Consider the following 10734-nt stretch of genomic DNA (forward strand, 5'->3'; position numbering starts at 1 on the left):
GTAGGCTAATAAAATGATGTTGAGTAGGCCAAAAATTAGTAAATGATTTTTTAGACATTTATATTTGCCCCTAATGTAGGAAAAGGCAGCTGGTAATTATGTAAACTGTATTCCTCTAGATTTCCACGTAGAGCATCTGCCATTCCGTTATTTGCCCCTGCTCTGACTGGTGGGATTGCATGCATGTAAACGTAACGTAAACATCTTTTAACACATATGATGTTGCACATTATCTCTGTGTCTATTAACCCTTCATCCCATAGAGGTAACATTTATCATTATTATTATTACTGAATGCTGTAAATAATATATAAAAAAGAAAAACAGGAAAATAAGATAATAATAAGAAATAAAAAACAAAGACACAATGCCAGGGCTAAGGACAATTAATAAATGTCACAAAAAACAGTTCTCTTGAAATTGTTAGACATAGAGTAACTCGGTATGTATGGATGGGACGTGTTCATAATGCAATAGATTGTTGTTTTTCAGTTAGTGCTATTTGGCAAGCTTTTTATTTCAATACTTTTGGCATTGGCATGTATTGTTCCATACATAAGCTACATACATGCCTTGTGTTGCATTCTGTTTTATATATTTTAAAGTGCAATGATGTTTTTTTTTTTTTTCATGTATATGCAATTTACAAAACCCTTTGCAATGCGAAATACAAAATTTATTGCAAAATGTATAATATTTGTCAGATATATAATTAATGTATTCATTTATAAATTTAAATGGTTTTACACAAAAAAATAATATTGTATTTGTAGTGATTTAAAATGTTATTTTACGTTTATCTTTTAATTTTTTTTACATATTTGATTTTGGAACATGCTTTTTATCCAACAAAAATAATGCAGTTAGTATAATAAACACCAAGTGAAGGCTCAAGTGAAGGACTTCCACCTGCTATGACACATTGCAGTGGCTTTAACAGCATTTACTTGTCATGAAATGTTGAGTCTAGAGTGTGGGTTAAATAAGCTAAACCAGTAAAGTGCCATTTGCAGTATCTTCAGGAAAGCTATAGGAGAGTAGTGTCAGGTATAGAGGAGTTTGGCACAGAAGGGACAGGAGAGTATATTTTCCTTATAAGCAAGATGGATGGGGCAATGGAGGACAGATGCAATGGCTGTTCAATCTTTTTACTCTCCTTTTCAAGAAGAGCCAGAAGCTCCAGCTTCCTGTGGTTAAGAGGGGAAGTGGCTCTCTGTTTCCCTGTGGAGGTGATGTGGCCCGAGGAGCGACACTCGGCAGTCGACTCTACCTCCCCCATCATCATGCTAATGAGATCAAGTGATGAATTGCAGAGCCAAAATACGGGGGCAAAATGTATGAGGACCAGATTGAAGAGAGCACACAAAAAGCCAGCGGCCAGGACAAGCTAGTCTATTATGACCCAAAAACCAAGGGTAATTCATTTAAATTGGCACATGGAGCAAAAACCTTTTAAATTTGTAATTAACGTACAGGTTTACAACACTTTAAATGAAGTGGGCTTGGTTTACTGTACGCACAGTTACTTACTGGATTTTATGATCCAGTTTGGTTTTTTCCAGTAAACTATTAGCATGTCATTTGATTGTCCAATACCACAAACATATTTTCTGACACTATACCAGTTGATTATCATGACAACGTTATTGTTATTGCATGAAAAGAAATGCCTAAACTAATATGCTGTAAAAATCAGGAGATCACAGGAAACAAGCCACATTATATAAAAATGAGAACAGACCAAGAACAGCTCATATATGGATTAGTAACAAAGTAACCAATGAGACAAAAATGGAACAAAGTAAACAAGTTTCAAACAAAAATGGAAATACTGAACGAGAGAACATTAATCAAACAAATATGTGTGACAATATACCCCCCTTGCAAAAACTTCTTTATTTTTGACCAACTGCAGAAGAACGGCAAATTGCAAAAAAAAAAAGAAAAAAAAAAAAAAGGGAAACCAGACAAAGAGCATCGCAGGAGGAGCCAGGTGGGATGTAGTAAGGAAGGACACTTATGGTGGAGTCAATGGAGGAAGTAGCCATGGCTTAAACTTGACTTGGGATACCAGAGGGACAACTGACAAGGATGATAGTGATAAAGACCCAGCCAAAATAAAGTAAATGGAGACCCGAGGTAACACAAAAGACTATAACTAAGTTGGAGACTAAGAAATTTGAGCAATGAGGGACAAGGCACAGCCAGAGGAGTCAAAAACTGCTGTAAAGTCAAGTTGATGATTGCCCAAGGTGGAGATGGATGGACTAAACAGCCCTGGAAGAATTTCAGACACGTGCCGGTGACGAAGGAGCATGGTAACAAAGAAGATCACAAGGGCTGTAGGGCTAGGAAACTTGGGGGCCAGGAGATCTGCATTCACTCTTCATAGTGGAGTGCTTTTGTAAGGGGATAAAAAAAACCTGGGCAGTGCCAACAGAACTGATGCATTGAAAGAGGACATATTGCATAGTGTGAGTATGCCCAAACAGACATGTGGGATTTAGGACTTGATGCAACTACCAGTGAGACAGGAGATTCAGAACATGGGTGGAACTAAGGGCAGTTCCTCTTCACAGGACTTGGATCACATCAATCCCCAGGAAATATGATTATTTTTTTATTATTATTATTTTTATTATTATTATTATTATTATTGTTGTTGTTGTTGTTATTATTATTATTATTATTGCACCAACACTATAGTTACAATCAACTGCAGATGAGCTAAAAGTTGTATCTAAGTTTTATATATATATATATATATATATATATATATATATATATATATATATATATATATATATATATATATATATATATATATATATATATATATATATAAAAGAAATGAAGTATAATAGTAATAGCAGTTTTGTCGTCTTAATGTTGTCAAGCACAACACATTATTCATGTTTTGCTGATCCAACTCCATATTTCAGGAATGTTTTGCAAATTTAACAAAAATATATGATAAATTCATTAGAATAGTGCTTGCTTTCACATTAACAAATTCAAATGCTTTTTTCATTTAAAATCAGTCCAAGGTGCAAATTAGAACACATGTCAAATAAACATTCTTTAAAGTCATTCGTTTTCAAAATATCTAGCATCTGTTATGTGGAAAACTATCATTCTCCTCAAGATAAGTGAAGTGTATATATATATATATATATATATATATATATATATATATATATATATATATATATATATATATATATATATATATATATATATATATACACAGAGCACTAAGGTCCAATTACACACTCTCAGAAAAAAAGGTACAATGAGGGTACAATTTTGTTCCTGGAGGGAACAAAATATAAAATTATACCTTTAAAGGTCCCATATTGGTCCTTAGGGTACAATTTTGTACCCAAATGGGATATGAAGGTACAAATGTCCAGATTTAGGTTTAAAGGGTACATTTTTGTACCTTTTATAGCACATTTGGATACAAAATTGTACCGTAAAGGACCAATTTGGCACCTTTAAAGGTACACTTATATATTTTGTTTCCCTATAGGAACAAAATTGTACCCTCAGCTCATGATAAGATCAAGACACTATATAACACTAATTTAAATGTATTAATACTAAACATTAATACTAAAATACATAATTTAAAAATATAATAAATAAATAAATTGATTGAATTAAATATTTTAATAATAAATTTTTTTCATGTATTTAAATTACATTTTTTCTCAAAAATGTTAATAATTTAATTTATAATTGAATGTAATTTTAATCATTAAAAACGTAAATACTGGTCTTTGCTTACTGTTTAAGACTCTATAGTATATGGGATGTGGAATAAGAACCATGCAGAGTGACAACATCTTCATACAGGTGGTGATGTTGCTGTCTCTTTAAGAATTTGGCTTGTTGAGACGTTATATAGTAGTGTTTGTTACTGAGGCGGTCGGTCGAGTATGCTGGCTGTTTACACAGAACTTCGCACGCTTTTCAAAGAAAAGTCTATTTTGAAGTCCACACTTTTCAGGTAAGAATGTATTAAAGATATATTTTCAGTCTCATTTTTACATGTGAAGCCGTGTTCTGTTGATTTTGTCTGACTCTCCGGTCTCGGCTTTCCCCCGCTTTAAGTGCTCCGGGCAGGCCTGCAGGATGGAGTTTGCTAAGATGTCTGCTGCTTATTAAAGAAGTTAATACAATGTGATATCGAAGTCACCGAGGGACAAAACGTTATAGACGGTGAGTACTATATGCTGTTAGTTTTCTCGGTGTAAAAGTTCCCTTTATCGCCTACGTTACGTATTCGCGCCTTATATATCTTACGTTACTGCTTTATTAATAAGTGTTGCCACGGCGGAATATAATCGCAACCCAGATAGCAAAATACACTCGGGCCAGATGCGGCGGCAGAAGCGAGACGACGTTGCCGTATCCGTGCACCGGAATCGGGCCGTGAGTAATGTGCGGTGTGCCCCGGAGCTCGCGCGACTAAAGTCCTCATGTACCTTGATATAAAACCTTTTGTTATTAATACTAGAAATTTGTAGTTATCGATAATGTTTTATATTTTTAGGCCATTTTCTAGCCACGGTTGACCGCTGAAATGTAATTTTAGACGGTTATATAAGTTACACCGCCATTTTGTGACGAAAAATCACAATTTTGTCACCGACAAAGCGACTGATTATGTAAACGTGGCTAATTACAAACGTGGCGTGCATATCTTCGTTTCAGTGTCTAAGTTACATTAATGTTGAGGAGTGTCCACAAACTCACATGTCCAGAATTGTTGGTGCTTTACTATCGTTTAATGTTAAACTTATGTTAATGTAGAATTATTAACATACCATGTTGTATAAATCGACATTTTAAGTTATACTTTGTTCTTTAATGTAATAATTTGTCTCATCTGTTCTGAAACTGGTACCTTGAGCTATTTTACCTATTTTATTAATATCTCAAAATAAATAAATAGTTATTGCTTTATCTTATTGCTTTCCAGAAGTTTTTGAAGTTTCCAATTGTCTTTCAGGACAAGATTGAACAACAGAATGCAGCCTAACAGCATCAGAGCAATGAAGGCATGTCATATGAAAGCATGGCTCAGTTACAAGATGTAAGTATGTCTTATTATCTATACCATGGTTTTAATGGCTTGCATACTATTTTAAATTTGTAGGTTTTTACTTACAAACAACAATAAATGTACACCCACATGTTTAAAATTATTTTCTAGGTTTTCATCGAAAGATGAGAGATCAACTGAAGAATGCTATGGACCTTAATCTAAGGTACTCTTTCTAAACTATCTCCACTTGATTAATATTATTAAATTCTAGCTTTGGATGGATTCATTCATATTTGTTTGTATGCCACATCTTATGTTCCAGGAATTGATTTTACAGCAGCACTGCTCATGTTGCCAGCCTTGTTAAGCGACAACTTTTCGTTGTGCTCCGGTGCGTATGTTTTCTGTTTAGTATATGCTGTGATTAATGCATTTTATAATGCTTGATATTCTTTATATTAGGATGACGCAGTGGGTAGTGCTGTCACCTTACAGCAAGAAGGTCGCTGGTTCGAGCCTCGGCTGGGTCAGTTGGCATTTGTGTGAGGAGTTTGCATGTTCTTCCAGTGTTCGTGAAGGTTTCCTCCAAGTGCTCCGGTTTCCCCACAAGTCCAAAGACATGCGCTATGGCTGAATTTGGTAAGCTTATTTGTCTGAAGTGTATAAATGTGTGTGTGAATAAGTGTGTCTGGATGTTTCGTAATACTGGGTTGCAGCTAGAAGGGCATATGCTGCATAAAACATGCTGGATAAGTTGTTGGTTCATTCCACTGTGGCGACCCCAGATTAATAAAGGGACTAAGCCGAAAAGAAATTGAATGAATGATTGAAATTTATATTAGTCTTTTAATCTGTGATACTTTTTTTTTTATCTGTGAATATTAATTATTTCACTTTCTATGCATGTTGATTTTCTCTTTATCTGTGATAGAGTGACTGATATTAAAGTAATTATTGCTTTGTCATTTACAGTGAATCATCTTCACCACATCCAACAGTTCAAGTACAGGAGGACACCACAGACTGGACAACTCTGTTAACAAGACGAGTCACGGCAGTCTTCAGAGTTGATGGGATTGCGATTGGCCGGGCTAATGATGTGGACGAATATACATTTTTGACATATCCATCTTATTAGAAGAACACCTTGATGTTTCTGCAGTGGAATGTTTTGAATGAACGGTGGACGGTGACGAGCCTCGATCTACTCCATTTACCAGAGTGATCAACCTTGTTTTTTGTTTCTCTACATGCTCACTATCATTCATGCATAAAGCAAATTTTTAAATAATTTGTGGTCCTAATGACTATCAAAGAACATTTTCCATGCTTTACATGTCATGTTTATCAAAAGCATAAACACATATTGTGTTACAACAAATTACAACTCAACTTGAGGAGTAATCTACTGATGTTGAGGAAGAGGCTACTGATGTATTTGGTTTTCTGCACTGCAATTTATAGAGAAACATTGCCTTCATTCTGAAATTCAGAGAAAATGTTGATGACAAATTATTTATTATGACCGAGTATTCTGACTAAAGACAAACACTTTGGACTTTATAAAGTGCAGTACTTGATGTAGCATGTGCAATGAGTTTATAAATCTTAAACAGTATTCTTGTGGTCTTTGTATTAAGTGTAGATTATTTAGTTTTTATTCTTATCTAAATTGTTCTTTTTACTGTTTTACATGTCTGCTTTATACTTGCTGTGTAATTTTATTTCTTAACACATTCAGTTGTGAGTTGTAATGAAATATTTCTACATTAATAAATAAAAATGGACATCTGTGAACCAAAATATTTTATTTATTTATTTGTGCATGCAGTCACCAAAGGATCAAAATGCCTGGGTCAGTACCCTGAAAATACTATATAATATAAAAAGGTACATTTTTGTACCTTCAGTGTCTAGGGTACAAAATTGTCCCTTAAAGGGTACAAATGCAGAAGGTACAATTTTGTACCTTTAAATAGAGGTACAAATTTGTACCCTTAAGGGTACCACCCCAGTGACGGGCCATTTGTACCCTAAAAGGTACAATTTTGTACCTTTTTTTCTGAGAGTGCACTGGACCAGTGACTCATTTATTCATACACTAGTGTCTTATGTAAGCTTATAATGGCAAGTCAGTTGGATGTGAAACAGCAACAAAACAAACTTCCTGATTGGCTGCTATGACTAGGAGGACATTTCTGACAACAGATCTTCAATAAATACTTCCAGGACCACCAGACAAACCATACCCCTTATCCTCAGCTCTCCATCCATTTGCCATTCTGTGGAGAGATGAATGCTCACCTCTACCATCCTTGCACGTGGCGACATTAAGCTATCATACCATGCATTAATAAAAAGACCATGACATTCGGCTGCTGAACCTGACCCTCATCCAACCCATTACATTTTATATGCACTTCAAATACAATCATACTCTACATAAAGGATGCATTTCCACTCACATAGCCCACACCCTCGATGCCATATTTCTCAACTTGCTTTGAATTGCGTTGTCACCCTGATTCTATCTTCTGATTTCAGGTCTAACCCAAGGATCTAACCCGGGCGTTTCAGCTCTCCCTTCCTTAAACTTATTCTGCTCCAATCTACAATCTGCAACTACCGAACCTGCAACAGTGGATTCGTTAATCAAAAAAGAATCATTAATAAATTCCTGATAGTACCATTCTTGCCCCACTGTTCAGCGTTTTTGTATTAGTCCTATTGACATTGCGACTTGAAAATTCTCTAGCAAAAAAAACGCTTGATTATTGGTCTCCGCTCCTCACAATCCTATATTCCTCAGCATTTAACAGCACTATTCCTTCTGATGAATACTCGCCGATTTACCATGAAATAAACCAAGCCACTTCCCATCAGAATAGCCAGTTGCAACGCCTGGCGAAAATTTATATTTCATTCGCCTATAACATCATGCTAATCCACCCAGACTTGTATCGTCTTTTGGCATCAATTGGCGCTTACAATTTTACTAATTCCCTGGCTAAATACCTGATAATCACCCAAAGGTTTCGAGGATATAGGGATCCCCCTTGCAGAGGAGAAAACAGCTGGTCCCAGCACTTCTATAGAATTCCTGGGCATCAACCTAGATTTGAATAAATTCAAGCATCCCTTCCTTCCATACCTCCTTTAGCTCTCCTCTTCAGTCCCCAGTTTAGAAGGAACGGCTGTTCCTTTTCTACAGTGACTTAAATTCTTCTCCGGTGGATATTAATTTATTTACTGACACTGCCCCCTCAGCCAGGTTTGGTGGCTTTTACCAGGGTCATTGGTTCGCTTCAACGTGGCCCCAATAAAGGCTCAGTTTACCCCCCCAAAAAAAAAAAAAAAAAACACGATTCATTATGACTGCTGACATGTTTCAGGTTGCAAAAATCAAATTGCTGATTCTCTCTTGCTTTCTTTTTCAGAAACTTCGGCTCTTGACACCAGAAGCAGACCAGCATCCAACACCTGTCCCAAATTATTCACAAATGATATTGCCCATCCATTGCATCCAGCCCGTGCACTAGACCCAATGTTTACTCTGGCTATTTTGGCTTCCTGAGGTGTTCAGAAATGGCTATTGCATCCAAATGTAACCCCGCTAAACACCCTACTATTTCTGATCTAACACTACAGAATGCTGAAACCCTCACCCTTTTTATTAAGCAAAGCAAACAGATCAGACAGGTAAAGAGCATTCAATTGCATATTTAACATATTCCCCCACACAGCCATTCCAAACTCTCCTAGCATTTCTCCATTTAAGGAGATCAAAGGAGCCTGACCCACATGCCCCACTTTTTACTGATGACGCTATCCAGTAACCCGTTTTTGGTTTCAAAAACACCTAAAAAAAGTCCTTCGTCTTCAGGTTTTCCCCCTGAATTTTATTCCAGCCATTCATTTAGAATCGGCGCAGCCACCACAGCAGCTCACAAGGCCTATCCTCTCACCAAATCCAGGGCCCTGGCCGCTGGTTTCTTTGATGCCTTCAAAGCTTACATTCGCCTCAGCCAATCCCACCTCAAGACAGCCCAGCTAGCCCTAACTAGCTAAATACCAAATTCCTACTAAGGGTACGAGCTCGACCCTAAGTAGGATGGAGTGCGTGTGCGTGTGTGTGTGTGCTTGTGTATCGGTGCGCATGGGTACGTGTGTATTTGCACGCACAGATATGGTGTGCGGATGCACACGTATACATGCTTATTTTGCACGTGGATATTTATATAGGTGTGGGCGTACGTTTAGGTATGCATATGCACGTGCAAGCGAATGAGTATGTGAGCCTATGGGCGCACGCACATGTTGTGCAAGTTGCACGCATGGTCCTTCCCTCACCATGCTCTGACCCCCACAGCGGTCCAATCTGAGCTTCGACTCTCGGGAGTCACCCCTAGCCCATCCCCAGCCACCCCTTCACTACCACCTCCAGTAAGGGCCTTCACTACCCCCTTTCTCTTCCCGACTCTTCCTGCCCCAACCATAGCTCTGACCCCCACAGGGGTCGCTACGAGCCTCGACTTTCGCAAGAGTCACTACTGCACTGCCCCTCCCAGGCCATAAGGAATGGTATGTGCGCGCACGTTATGCGTGTACATCCGATGTATACTTGTACTGATGCGTGTGCATGCATATGCTGAAGCAGGAATGGACGCATGTGCATGCACACGCACTCAGGTCATCCTCTCTTTCCTTTTCTGCCTTTGGCGTCGAGTGCCTCCGCCCTCTCTTTTTCTTCCTTTCTCATAGGCAATCAATCCTCAGCTCTAACTCCCGCAGGAGTGACTAAAACGAGCTTCGACTCTCACAAGAGTCCTGCCCTGGCCACCTCCTGCTGCAGTCTCCACCCCCCCCCACCCCCCCCCCTTCCCTTTCCCAGGAGAAATGCCCACAGCAGCTCTGACCCCCGCAGGGGACGCTCCGAGCTTCGACTCTCGCAGGGGTCAATCACCGCCCATGCCTGGCCCATACCTATGTAATAACCTATATATATATATATATATATATATATATATATATATATATATATATATATATACATATATATATATATACATTTTTTTTTTTTTTTTGTTTATTTTTTTTTTAAATGTGCATATATACTCTTATATACTCCTTTTTTTCTTTCTGGCGTCGATATTCTCTGCCTGGCTATTATCTGCCCCTTTTTCTTCCTTACAGCGTGAGTGCTTTCGCTACCTTTACCCTTCTCTGATCTCCCCCCTAATCTCCTTAGCCTTCTATTTCCTCAATTTCTTTTCCAGCGTTGAGTTCTCAGCTAACTGTTTTTCTTTCAGCGTCGCTCATTTCGCCATGTTTTTTCTTCTGCTTAGGCCCTCAATCCTCAGCTCTAACTCCCGCAGGAGTGACTAAAACGAGCTTCAACTCCCGTTGGAGTTCAGGCCCTAGCCACCTCCCACCCTCTCATGCAAGAGTCTTCACCGCCCAAACCTTCCCGACTCTTGCCTGAGCAATCTAACCCCAGCTCCCACCCCCGCAGGGGTGTATATATTTGAGCCTTGACTCCCGCAGAGTCAATCCAGCCCTGCCCTCACCCCGCCTAGGCTCTAGCAGTCTACTTTGCTCTGCTCCTGCAGGAGCTTCTCTTCCTAAGCTATCAACGCTATATCCAGCAGCCGGATATGGCATTGTTACATCTGCATTTGGGG

The 10734-nt window shown here is 38.3% G+C and overlaps 1 long non-coding RNA gene across 1 annotated transcript; it reads left to right on the top strand.

The window, feature by feature from the left end:
• The first annotated feature begins 3906 nt into the window (after window positions 1–3906).
• On the top strand, window positions 3907–6853 carry LOC137489285 (uncharacterized). Its single transcript, XR_012399373.1, has 7 exons — window positions 3907–4012; window positions 4117–4224; window positions 5018–5101; window positions 5222–5276; window positions 5376–5444; window positions 5516–5692; window positions 6026–6853. It is a non-coding gene; the product is annotated as an uncharacterized lncRNA (long non-coding RNA).
• Window positions 6854–10734: the final 3881 nt, after the last annotated feature.

Source organism: Danio rerio, chromosome 24 (assembly GCF_049306965.1).
Source record: "Danio rerio strain Tuebingen ecotype United States chromosome 24, GRCz12tu, whole genome shotgun sequence".
Taxonomy (NCBI): Eukaryota; Metazoa; Chordata; class Actinopteri; order Cypriniformes; family Danionidae; genus Danio; species Danio rerio.